The following is an 11,851-nucleotide window of genomic DNA, read 5'->3' as shown; positions in this document are numbered from 1 at the left end:
TGGTGTTTTTATTTTAGGTGGCAGTGAACGTGGGTAAAAAAAATCCAGAAAATCACATTGTATGATTTTTAAGTAATTAATTTGCATTTTATTCCATAACATAAGTATTTGATCACCTACCAACCAGTAAGAATTCCGGCTCTCACAGACCTGTTAGTTTTTCTTTAAGAAGCCCTCCTGTTCTCCACTCATTACCTGTATTAACTGCACCTGTTTGAACTCGTTACCTGTATAAAAGACACGTGTCCACATACTCAATCAAACAGACTCCAACCTCTCCACAATGGCCAAGACCAGAGAGCTGTGTAAGGACATCAGGGATAAAATTGTAGACCTGCACAAGGCTGGGATGGGCTACAGGACAATAGGCAAGCAGCTTGGTGAGAAGGCAACAACTGTTGGTGCAATTATTAGAAAATGGAAGAAGTTCAAGATGACGGTCAATCACCCTCAATCTGGGGCTCGTGGGGCATCAATGATCATGAGGAAGGTGAGGGATCAGCCCAGAACTACACGGCAGGACCTGGTCAATGACCTGAAGAGAGCTGGGACCACAGTCTCAAAGAAAACCATTAGTAACACACTACGCCGTCATGGATTAAAATCCTGCAGCGCACGCAAGGTCCCCCTGCTCAAGCCAGCGCATGTCCAGGCCCGTCTGAAGTTTGCCAATGACTATCTGGATGATCCAGAGGAGGAATGGGAGAAGGTCATGTGGTCTGATGAGACAAAAATAGAGCTTTTTGGTCTAAACTCCACTCGCCGTGTTTGGAGGAAGAAGAAGGATGAGTACAACCCCAAGAACACCATCCCAACCGTGAAGCATGGAGGTGGAAACATCATTCTTTGGGGATGCTTTTCTGCAAAGGGGACAGGACGACTGCACCGTATTGAGGGGAGGATGGATGGGGCCATGTATCGCGAGATCTTGGCCAACAACCTCCTTCCCTCAATAAGAGCATTGAAGATGGGTCGTGGCTGGGTCTTCCAGCATGACAACGAACCAAAACACACAGCCAGGGCAACTAAGGAGTGGCTCCGTAAGAAGCATCTCAAGGTCCTGGAGTGGCCTAGCCAGTCTCCAGACCTGAACCCAATAGAAAATCTTTGGAGGGAGCTGAAAGTCCGTATTGCCCAGCGACAGCCCTGAAGGATCTGGAGAAGGTCTGTATGGAGGAGTGGCCAAAATCCCTGCTGCAGTGTGTGCAAACCTGGTCAAGAACTACAGGAAACGTACGATCTCTGTAATTGCAAACAAAGGTTTCTGTACCAAATATTAAGTTCTGCTTTTCTGATGTATCAAATACTTATGTCATGCAATAAAATGCAAATGAATGACTTAAAAATCATACAATGTGATTTTCTGGATTTTTGTTTTAGATTCCGTCTCTCACAGTTGAAGTGTACCTATGATAAAAATTACAGACCTCTACATGCTTTGTAAGTAGGAAAACCTGCAAAATCGGCAGTGTATCAAATACTTGTTCTCCCCACTGTATATATATGTATACATACATACACAGTACCAGTCAAAAGTTTGGACATACCTACTCATTCAAGGGTTTTTCTATATTTTTACTATTCTCTACATTGTAGAAATATAGTGAAGACATCAAAACTATGAAATAACACATTTGGAATTATGTAGTAACCAAAAAAGTGTTCAACAAATCCAAATATATTATATATTTTAGATTCTTCGAGGTACCCACCCTGTGGCTTGACAGCTTTGCATTCTCTCAACCAGCTTTACCTGGAATGCTTTTTCAACAGTCATCCTGTTGGAACGTCTCATCTTCCTCGAGGTGGTGTGAATGAGAATCACATTCATTTTGATACGCGACAAACGTGATACTGTTTGACTATGATAAATTATTTTGATTAAACGAGATTAAACATATTGATATGTACTATCATTTATATACTATTTCTTTGTAATAAGATAATGCGTAGTATTTACTGTAGTAGTTACACTTGTACATAAATAGTAGCTCGGTCTTGGCAGGCCTCAAAGAAGCACGATGTGCCACATAACAGTTGTGCATAAATAAACCAGCAGCAAGTCTAGAAGACGAAGACTGCTGTCGGCCATCCAAAGAAAGAAAGGCACAATTTACGATCACTACGTGACCTGCTGCAGTTAGTACAGCCCAATATTAAAACGCAACACTGGTAATTGATTCCTTTCAGACATCTCCCTAATCATCCCATAGACTGTGGCCTGGGTAGTCAGACCTTTCCGACAGCTACTCACATATGATAATGTTGGCAAGTAACCCCAAGAGGCCTCTCCTATACCCCTCAGTGATAAAGATCCCCAGTGGTAGCCAAGCTGGGATTAAAGAGGCTTTATGCTTTGTGTTTGTCACAAGAACAGCTCAGGCAGCTAATGACCGCTTCTTCATAAATCTCCCCCTGGTCTGCCTGGGACCTGGCTGGCTCAGAGCTCTATCTTGATCAGCCACATTCTCTCTGAGCTCCAAACCATCCCGCCTCCTGTCCTGCTTGGACTCGGTTGAGGGATGGGTGCCTTTTAATGTCCCCTACCCCTCCACCCCTCCTGATCTCCTCCTGTTCTTCTCTGCTCAACAGTCAGTCAGAAGGGCAGCTCTGGTCCACTGTCTCAGTGTTCTCTGCCCTCTGTAGGGGGGCAGAGGTCACCGTAGAGTGTGTGTGATTGGGTTAAGATTTCACAAGCTACAGTAATACAAAAACCGACAAAACAATAGAACAATTTCTAATTTCTGTCCCAAAACCACTAGCATTAAGTATTGTGACTGTTGTTTTAAAGGGTGTGTTGTGGCTATTCGCTGCACTTAAAATGTGGAATCACTCTTCCCCCTCTCTTCCATTTCCCTGGTTAAAACATTGACTTTATTGTTGTAATAACCATTGCAAAATAAATGTTCAGACAGGCAGTGTCTATGTGCTGCTTTGGAGGGCAGCACCATTCTAAGGCAGACAAAGGCGGGGCGGCAGGTAGCCTAGTGGTTAGAGCATTGGGCCAGTAACCGAAAGGTTGCTAGATTGAATCCCCGAGCTGTCGTTCTGCCCCTGAACAAGGCAGTTAAGCCACTGTTCCTAGGCCGTCATTGTAAATAAGAATTTGTTCTTAACTGACTTGCCTAGTTAAATAAAGGTAAAAAAAAACACAAAAAAACATTTGATTAGATGCATCAATCACTATTAGGAGGCTATCTGCCCATTAATACATGCAGCCAATGAAAAGGGAACGTACCCCTGTTACGATTTAAGACAAAGTTCATTCAACTTATCATGGAACGAGACACTCCTGACAGTGCACAAAGAAGTACATTTTGTCCAATAATGTCTGGCTATGTCTGTAGCAAGCCAAGCCGTTTCAATTTAGCCCCCTGTTCCGTATCGGTAGGGATTCCACGGTAGGGGAAGACTGGAAACACATGTGGTTAGTGGAGCTTCAGGAGTTGCTGCTGCCTGCTTAGCAGATGGATGCTCTGATGCTCTGCTCTTAACGTGGGCCAGACCAGGGGCCAACAGAGGCCTTGCTTTCAACACCCATACCCGTTTGGCTTATCTTTAGGCCTTCTGGAGGATATGATGGAGAGGTGGGAGAGCCGAGGGCAGCCAGGACCAGAGGTAGTAGGGAAAAGGAAAGGGAAGGCCCATGAGACTGCTGTAGGGTCTCCTAGGGAGACTAGCTGTCAATCACAGTTGGGAAAGGCTTTGACTTTTACACTCACACCTCACCTTGGATGTCAGTCGTCAGGCTTTGATGCCGACCCCCCCGTGTGAGACCACCAAATGTGGCCTGGTTTGGTATTTTCACGCTGTCGCTCAAGATACATTGCATGATGTCTGTCTGTGGATGTACAGTAATGAGAATGGAAGATGTGTCCAGGAACAAGTCCACAAAGAAATCCCCTCACATTGTTAAGACACTTCACTGGGGCTGTGATTGCTAAACCTATTTCCCACCTGCACTGCACTGGTGAAGAATCTGGGCAGGGGCAGGGCATAGTGGGGGCAGGTTGAAAGGCGGGCAAAGCCGGGGGTGGTTACAGACTACAGGTGTGGAGCCCTCTGCTTTGTATTTCTGCATCTGTGAAAGTGTGGCCTCTTAATCCCAGGGAGATGTCTCCCTTTCAGTAGGGCTTTGTAGGCCATGGGGCTTTGAGCCCCATGGCTGGGGCTTGGTACAGTAAATCACTGAATATAATATAAATTATGGAGTGCCTGCCTGCTTCCCAGAGTTAACCTGAGCTCTGAAGTCACCTCTGATTGCAAAAACAACTCCCAGAGTCTAATCTTTAAAGGTGTAGTCCACAATAGTCCACAACGTTTCCCACACGCTCCTTCCAGGGGATCATTACAGGTGCTGCTCTACATGTTACTGTTTTGGAGGCTCTGTCTGTCTACCATAATCAGTGTCCTGGTAGCCGCTCGGTTGCCGTAGTTACGCATGCCGTTGTGGTTTGTCAGTCAACAACAGGTCTGTTTGTCTGCCCTCTGTGGACAGAATGTGTTGTTGTAAAACATGATGAATGTAGATAAGTTGCCCGGGCTGTCAGTTATGGATAGGATAGCATGAATCCATTGAGTCGAAGTGGATGTCATTGGCATGCCTATTGCATAATGTTAACCCATCCTGTTATGTCAGGACCACAATGTATGTCTTTTAGCCCTTAATTTCTACTAGAACAAAAAAGTTAACCCATCCTGTTTTGCTGGTACGAAGAAGGCTACATCTCTCATTATCATATTTGTGTCAGAAGTAATTAACCAGTTTAAGCCTTATATCTCTATATGATTGCTTCCCCAAGATGTACAAAGAGCAGTGCTATAACTAACACCAAAAGAGAGCAAAATGTTTCCAGAAGATCTAGATTACAAAACACACATTTCATCGTCCATTATCCCTATCAAAGGCAGCTGTGAGGACATTCTATGGAATACAGTAATAGTCTACTATCAAACATCTTTACTGAAAACAACAATGATATAATAGCATCCTACCGAGAACTAGTAATTCTTTGCTCCGATAATCCGATAAACGATACAGTATGATATGTCAATCCTCACATCTCTGCAGACTTTCATACTGTGTTCGATTTCAGTGTAAAACCGTCAATAAGAGTGACGTTAATGGCGTAATAGTGCTATTTTATGATTAAAGGAAGGACAAATAATATCAATGTCAAGGGCTTCTAATGGACCACTGATGTGACAAGGACAGCATTAAAACCAGGAATGTTGTAGAATGTTATAGGTTTCATTTACAACCTTAAGATTTTACATGGCTCCTAAACAAAAGTGTTGCATTCTTTATGGTGGAGCAAAAATAAAAACATGACAAAGGGAGAAGGAGGAAACCCAGCCATACAATAAGTGCAGGTCAGACTCCCTGTCTATACATTAGAAAGGAGGATGTGGGAATCTTGTCTGCGACTAGCTGTGATTGGCACATCTTTCAGCAGTGAGAGACAGGCCTGTCCTTTAAAGAGGAGCCACATAGTGACAGACAGGAGCAAGTATTTCTCATTACTCTTCAAAAGGCTGAAAACTCCTTTCTTCCCTTATTTTGTTTCATTACATCGGGGGTGTCTTTCCATCTCTCTTTTTCCATCTTTGTACCACGGAGGCCCTGACTGCTGGCTCGTTCCCATTATGCAATGATACTGAATTTCATAAGTTCTTGAATAACAACAATTTGTTGGGGTTCGTCTCTCTGAAAATTGGTCAGAGAAGTGAGGGTGAACATAACGTAAGGAATGAGTGGTGTTTGCCAGAACGTCCGCAGAGCAGAGCCAAGGAATAGATCGTTGGAAGGGTCCCGAGTTACAGAGCCATGGCATGTCCCTCCCCCTGATGGAAACTAGGCCATAAGGACCTAGAGATTGACATGGAACACAGCAACTTCTCAACCTCCCTAGCACCCAACAGAGGGTGTGTAGCGTGTGTGTGTAGTGTGTGTGTGTACGGGGGGGAGGGGGGTTGGCAAATAATGAATATATGATTGATATAAATGAGGGAAAATACAACAAGGCTTCCATACAGACTGCCTTGAAAGTTGCAACTGAAGGGTAACAATGTGGATTGCACAACTTTCCTTTGCTTGCTCAAATGCCTTGTAAAATACTCTGTACATTGAAGATCCCAGGTTTCTCTTTGCTGGATGCTTAGTGAGACTAAAATGTACTGTTATGCACCATTACTCAAAGCTGAATCAATACAATACAAAATGATATGTTTCCTTCCATCTCTAGGTCTATGTCTAATGTACTAGATCTGATCCAAGATGTTTATGTATTCTGCAGAGTGCCCAAATTCAGCAGGAAGCAAATGAATGGAAACAATCCACAGAAAACATGACAACTGTGGCTCAGTTGGTAGAGCATGGCGCGCCACAACGCCAGGGTTGTGGCGTGGGTTCATTCCCCACGGGGGGACCAGGATGAATATGTATGAACTTTCCAATTTGTAAGTCGCTCTGGATAAGAGCGTCTGCTAAATGACTTAAATGTAAATGTAAATGTAACTAAGGAAGAATGGAGGGAAAAGGGCACTAGGCTAAAGGACAAACGGCAGGCAGAAAACTGCTACATCGGGCCTGGCTGACACTGAAATGACTATGTTGGAAGAGGATGACCAATAAATGAGCTATATTGTGAGCCTGATGAACCTCACATAATTAAATAGAACAGTATTTTAGTGTAAATCAAATATTTGTCTATAAATATATTATATTTTGCGGACCCTGGCTCTAACATAGCATGTTTCCCTTCATAAGACCACAAGCCTGATCTGACTGGGTGCCTGACAACTGTTAATGGAGCCCTTTCAGATCTAACTGCACTCTGAGGCATAGCGGATACTGGCTGAACACCATGTGGAAGTTGGATACGCTGGGCTGCGTGTATCTGCTTAATTTGTGTGTGCATTGAGAACGCCGATGAAGACATTAGCGATGACAATGTTTCTTCAGTTATCTACTTTAGTCTCAATCTCTTCTTTTAAAGCAGCAGTGGCATCTCAAATAATACAGCAAGCTTTCAGAGTTGGATGTTGAATACAGAGAGCATGTCCCAGGATGACTTGGCCACAGAATTGTTTTCACGGAGACGTTTGACAAGTCTGAAAGAACACCAGAGAGGTTTGTAAGAAATTAAGCTGACACATTGATGAATGGTTTGCTGAAAATAATAACCCCGGATACATACCTAAAACCAACTGTCGGGTTCGGCCATCTAGGGCGTTCCACCGCTGCCCATAGGTATGCATAGCAATCGGTAGCTCAGAGGCAAAAAATGTCACCAGAGATTTAACAGAAGAAGAACATAAAAAAAACAGGGTGAAAAGTTATCCAGGCCGATACATCTGCACATACTGTACTGTACTTCAGAGGGCCCTGTTTGATTCAGTCAGTGTTTCAATTGAGCTATTGCCTCTGATATCAAAGCATCACTGCAGGATGGAAGCCATTCTTGCCTTCAGCCTTTATACTCTGACAAACAGCCCACAGAACAGAGTAAATCTACTAGCATGAGTCCTGTGGTCAGGAATGGCTTCTGATCTAAAGGCTTCAATACACCTGGGCAACATGACGAGACAATTAACAGTGAGACAACCTCCTGGGTCTTCTGATATAAAAGGTACAACGGTCTTCTCTGGTAAAATATATGATTGGCTTCTCAATACATCCTTGCTGACAATGTTCACATGTGTCTCATTAAAAGATGAGCTCTGATTATCAACAACCAGGTGTTAAGGCACAGAACCACAATGGAACAGGATTGTCACGGTATGAGTCAACATTCAGATTATAATCAGAGTCAAGTCAGGTTCGAATCGGCCAAATGTCTGCAGACCTCTAGAGGAACAGTTTGGCCTAGGGGAGAGGCTGACCAGATAACAGTTGTAACTGCTCTGTCTAAGCAGCTGAGGAACTCTGCTGTAAAACAGAAAAGAGGGGCTTTAGAATGTTGATAGACACTTACAAAGGACATATGGGTGGGTATAGATGGCTGAAAGTGTCAACATACTGTAGCTGCCCCTCCTCTCCATGTATCTTTTAACAGAACTGATGCAGTAGGTCTACTAATCCTCCCAGTCAGGTCTGCTGCCTGCTAAATGTATCTGGGTATACATGGCTGAAAGAGCATCTGTCAACGTACAGCTGCTCTCTCCTCTCCTCATGGATATTCTATCAGAATTGATAAAAAGGTCTACAGGGTGCCAATGTTGTGAAGAGTAGTATGGTGAGAGGATGGTCACTCATCCTACCAGTCACAATATACACATCATCTACTAATGCATGGCTGTCCCTCAAAGGGAAAATAAAGAATGAATGAGTCCAAGACGACACATTTTACAGAAACACATAGCCATATTATGTTGCTGTTCAACCAACTGATCATCCAGTAAAAAATTTGATCTTTCCTTTGGTGTAGTGAGAGGGCTTTCGCAATATTGTTATCTATTGTTAGCCGAAGGGGACTGCTGTTAAAAATTGTATTGTGTGCTTGGAGAGTATTCCTCTCTCCCCATCCATATGTCGGGTGTCAACTACATTATTCATAGCTTGTAAAGGTAATTATAGAACGCCACAAAGTGTTCAAGTGCTAATTTAACACACAGTGTTCATATGAGCTTGTTAGCTCGCTTCGCGCTGACGTCAGCCCTAAGCGATTGTGCCCTATGGTTTTCATTTCACAAAAGCCCAAAAAGGAACCGTCATGGTCACTGCGATGTTATTCTTTGCCCAGTATATTCCACTGACATCTCTCCAATCCCAATATTGATATCTCTCCAATGAAATCAGTTCCACACAAATGCGTTTCATGAGGCTCAACATGTGGCTGTGGAGAGAAGAGAGTCAGCCCCATAAAAGTCAGGTTTGTGGAGAGAGGGAAATATTTGGGCTTTTAAAAGAAAACACTGGAGGGGTGTTTTTTAGGAATGAGGCGTTACTGCTGGAGAGATTGGGGACGCCAGGCCACGCCGGAAGATTCCAGGCAGATGGACCAGACTGGATTGTGCGGCTGAGATGGTTGAAACGACTGGGCTGCAATGCAGCATGGCATGGCCTGGACATGCTCTCACAGTCCACAGTCACAGGACCAGAGCCCATGAGAGGAGAGTAGAGGAGACCAGGCTGGGATATGACACGCCATGGCTCAGCCATTTCTCATTCAGACATGGGGACCAGAGCGATTTCCCTCCATGCTCGTAACCTATTCCCCGTATCCTTGTATTATGACTATAATCCAGCTATAAAGAATTATGGTCACAGTATGAGGTCTCTGCTCACTAATGAATTAAAAACTCCACTTCCCTCTCCCTCTCTCTGTTGACTTAAACCCATACCGTTGAACACGTGCCAGATGTGATTTTTGACTCGAGCTCTTGTCTCATTCTCATCACCTCTCATGAGCCTTAAATGGACTGTTGATGGGGCGAGGCGAGTAGCATTACTCATACAATCACTACACACACTCATACAGTAGGGTACACTCTGCCTGCATGGCATTGAACTCTATGACAGTGAAATAATGCTGCTGGAATGGAGTTTTCTATAGATGGTCCCACAACTTGCCGTTGTTTTTAATAAGGCAAGGTGCTGTGTGTGTGTTGGTAATGTACGTGTAGGAAACACCCTGGTGGAAAGGAGTATTCTCTTATTAATCCATATATAGACACACACACATACAAACTCTCACTCACTCGCAGCTATAAAGCTGGGGGCTCAATCACACTGTGAGCTGTGCACTGATTTGGCCGGTGTGTATTTTGCGAGGTGGCGCTGATGGTGAACAGGCCAGCAGGCCTGACACAATGGCCATTATGAACTCTCAAGCTGTGCGCCGCGTCTCACACATACCGAGATGGGTTTACGCATGGGAGCATAGAATGAATAAGGCCTGCTCACTCTCCCTATGAAGATTTCTACATTACTGAGTAGAGGCCTTTGCTGTATGCATACCAAATTCCCCCTGAAACAGAGCATAGACCTGTACATATATACACCATATCACAACTCCTTACCTGGGTTCCTAAGGCGACAGGTGACATCATCTCTCTCTGCTATCGCTGTGATTGGCTGAGGTGGCATTCCCAGCAGGCAGCGGGGCTTTGCCTGTGTTCCATCCCAGGGCTCGGAGTCTAAGGCACCTGTACAGGATTAGGGCTGAGAAGACAGACACAGTGCACAGAGAGAGAGAGAGCTTATAGGATTGTGAAAGCAGGAAACAGCCTTATGTACACCTGGAGACTGAAAAAACTCAGGGACAGATATAGTGCTTGCATTAGTGCAATAAACTATAAACCATGAAAGCTACAATAAAAGGTTACAAATAAAATAGATGAGTTGAGTGTACAATATAAAAAAGACAGTTCCGCATTATAGCCGTGTTTGGTATGAAACAAATATAAAATATAAACGAATGCAAAGCCTATGTAAATCTGGTCCTGAGTGTCTGCTTTGAAGGACAGTAAACCTCCGTGACACTGAAGGATTTATCATTTAAGTCTCATTTGATCTGATCCTTGTCAAGGACTACACCCACTGGGCACAACACATCATTTCAACGTGGAAATTTGGGTAATATTTGGCTGAGATGTTGATCAATGAGATGTCAACCTTTATTCACCCACTCAAAAAGACAACCAGAAGTTTGTTGAATTCCCAATGTTCAAATGGGAACACAATGTCAGATATTTGTACTTATGCAACAATTTAATGTGTTATCACTGTGCTTAATCTAATAGCACAGCCACATGACCTGGATTGCAGTTGAGATTACATGAAAAGTACATAGTGCAAGTGATGAATGCAGTTCAAGATTCTGCACAGATTATTATAGCAATTGTGAAGATCTCCACAGTTGCAACCTTTGCATGTTATCTTGAATAAATTTGACAAATTTGAAGTCAACCAAAGCTTGAAACCCTCGGCTTTTTACTGGAAACAAGTGCTGTTGATGACTACGCAATTGCTATATAGGCCTAAATAATATAATTGATGATATATGAAGTATGGTTACATTTCATTTTAAAACCTACCCTTTGGAATGACAGTGATTATATTGAGTAATTAAGAGATCTCTCAATAATCATTCTCACGATAACACATTGGTAGTAGTTAAAAATATGAATCCTACGCAGGGCTAGGCTTGGTTAAAACCCTGGATGAGCTGTAGATAGATCAACTCTCTAGTAGAAGGTGCTACCCAACCTATAGTGTTTTTCTGATAGTGGATATAACGTTGAAGTTCTGACATTGTTCCAAAGGTACAAATTCAACAGCCTTGTGAATGTTGACCTGTTTAAAGGTCTTGCTCACATCGGCTACGGAGAGCGTGATCACACAGTCATCTGGAACAGCTGGTGCTCTCATGCATTCAATGTTGCTTGCCTCGAAGCGAGCATAAAAGGCATTTTGCTTGTCTGGTACGCTCGTGTCACTGGTCAGCTCACGGCTGGGTTTCCCTTTGTAGTCCGTAATAGCTTGCAAGCCCTGCTACATCCAACGAGCGTCAGATCCGGTGTAGTAGGATTCAATCTTAGTCTTGTATTTACGCTTTGCCTGTTTGATTGTTTGTCTGAAGGTATAGCGCGATTTCTTATAAGCGTCTGGATTAGTGTCCCGCTCCTTGAATGTGGCATCTCTAGCCTTTTGCCCGATGCGGATGTTTGTTTTATTTCACCTTTATTTAACCAGGTTGTCGAGTTGAGAACAAGTTCTCATTTACAACTGCGACCTGGACAAGACAAAGCAAAGCAGTTCGACACAAACAACACAGAGTTACACATGGAATAAACAAACATACAGTCAATAATACAGTAGAAAAAGTCTATTTACAATGTTGTCTGT

Source organism: Salvelinus alpinus, chromosome 1 (genome assembly GCF_045679555.1).
Source record: "Salvelinus alpinus chromosome 1, SLU_Salpinus.1, whole genome shotgun sequence".
Classification (NCBI taxonomy): Eukaryota; Metazoa; Chordata; class Actinopteri; order Salmoniformes; family Salmonidae; genus Salvelinus; species Salvelinus alpinus.
This window is presented reverse-complemented; position numbering follows the sequence as displayed.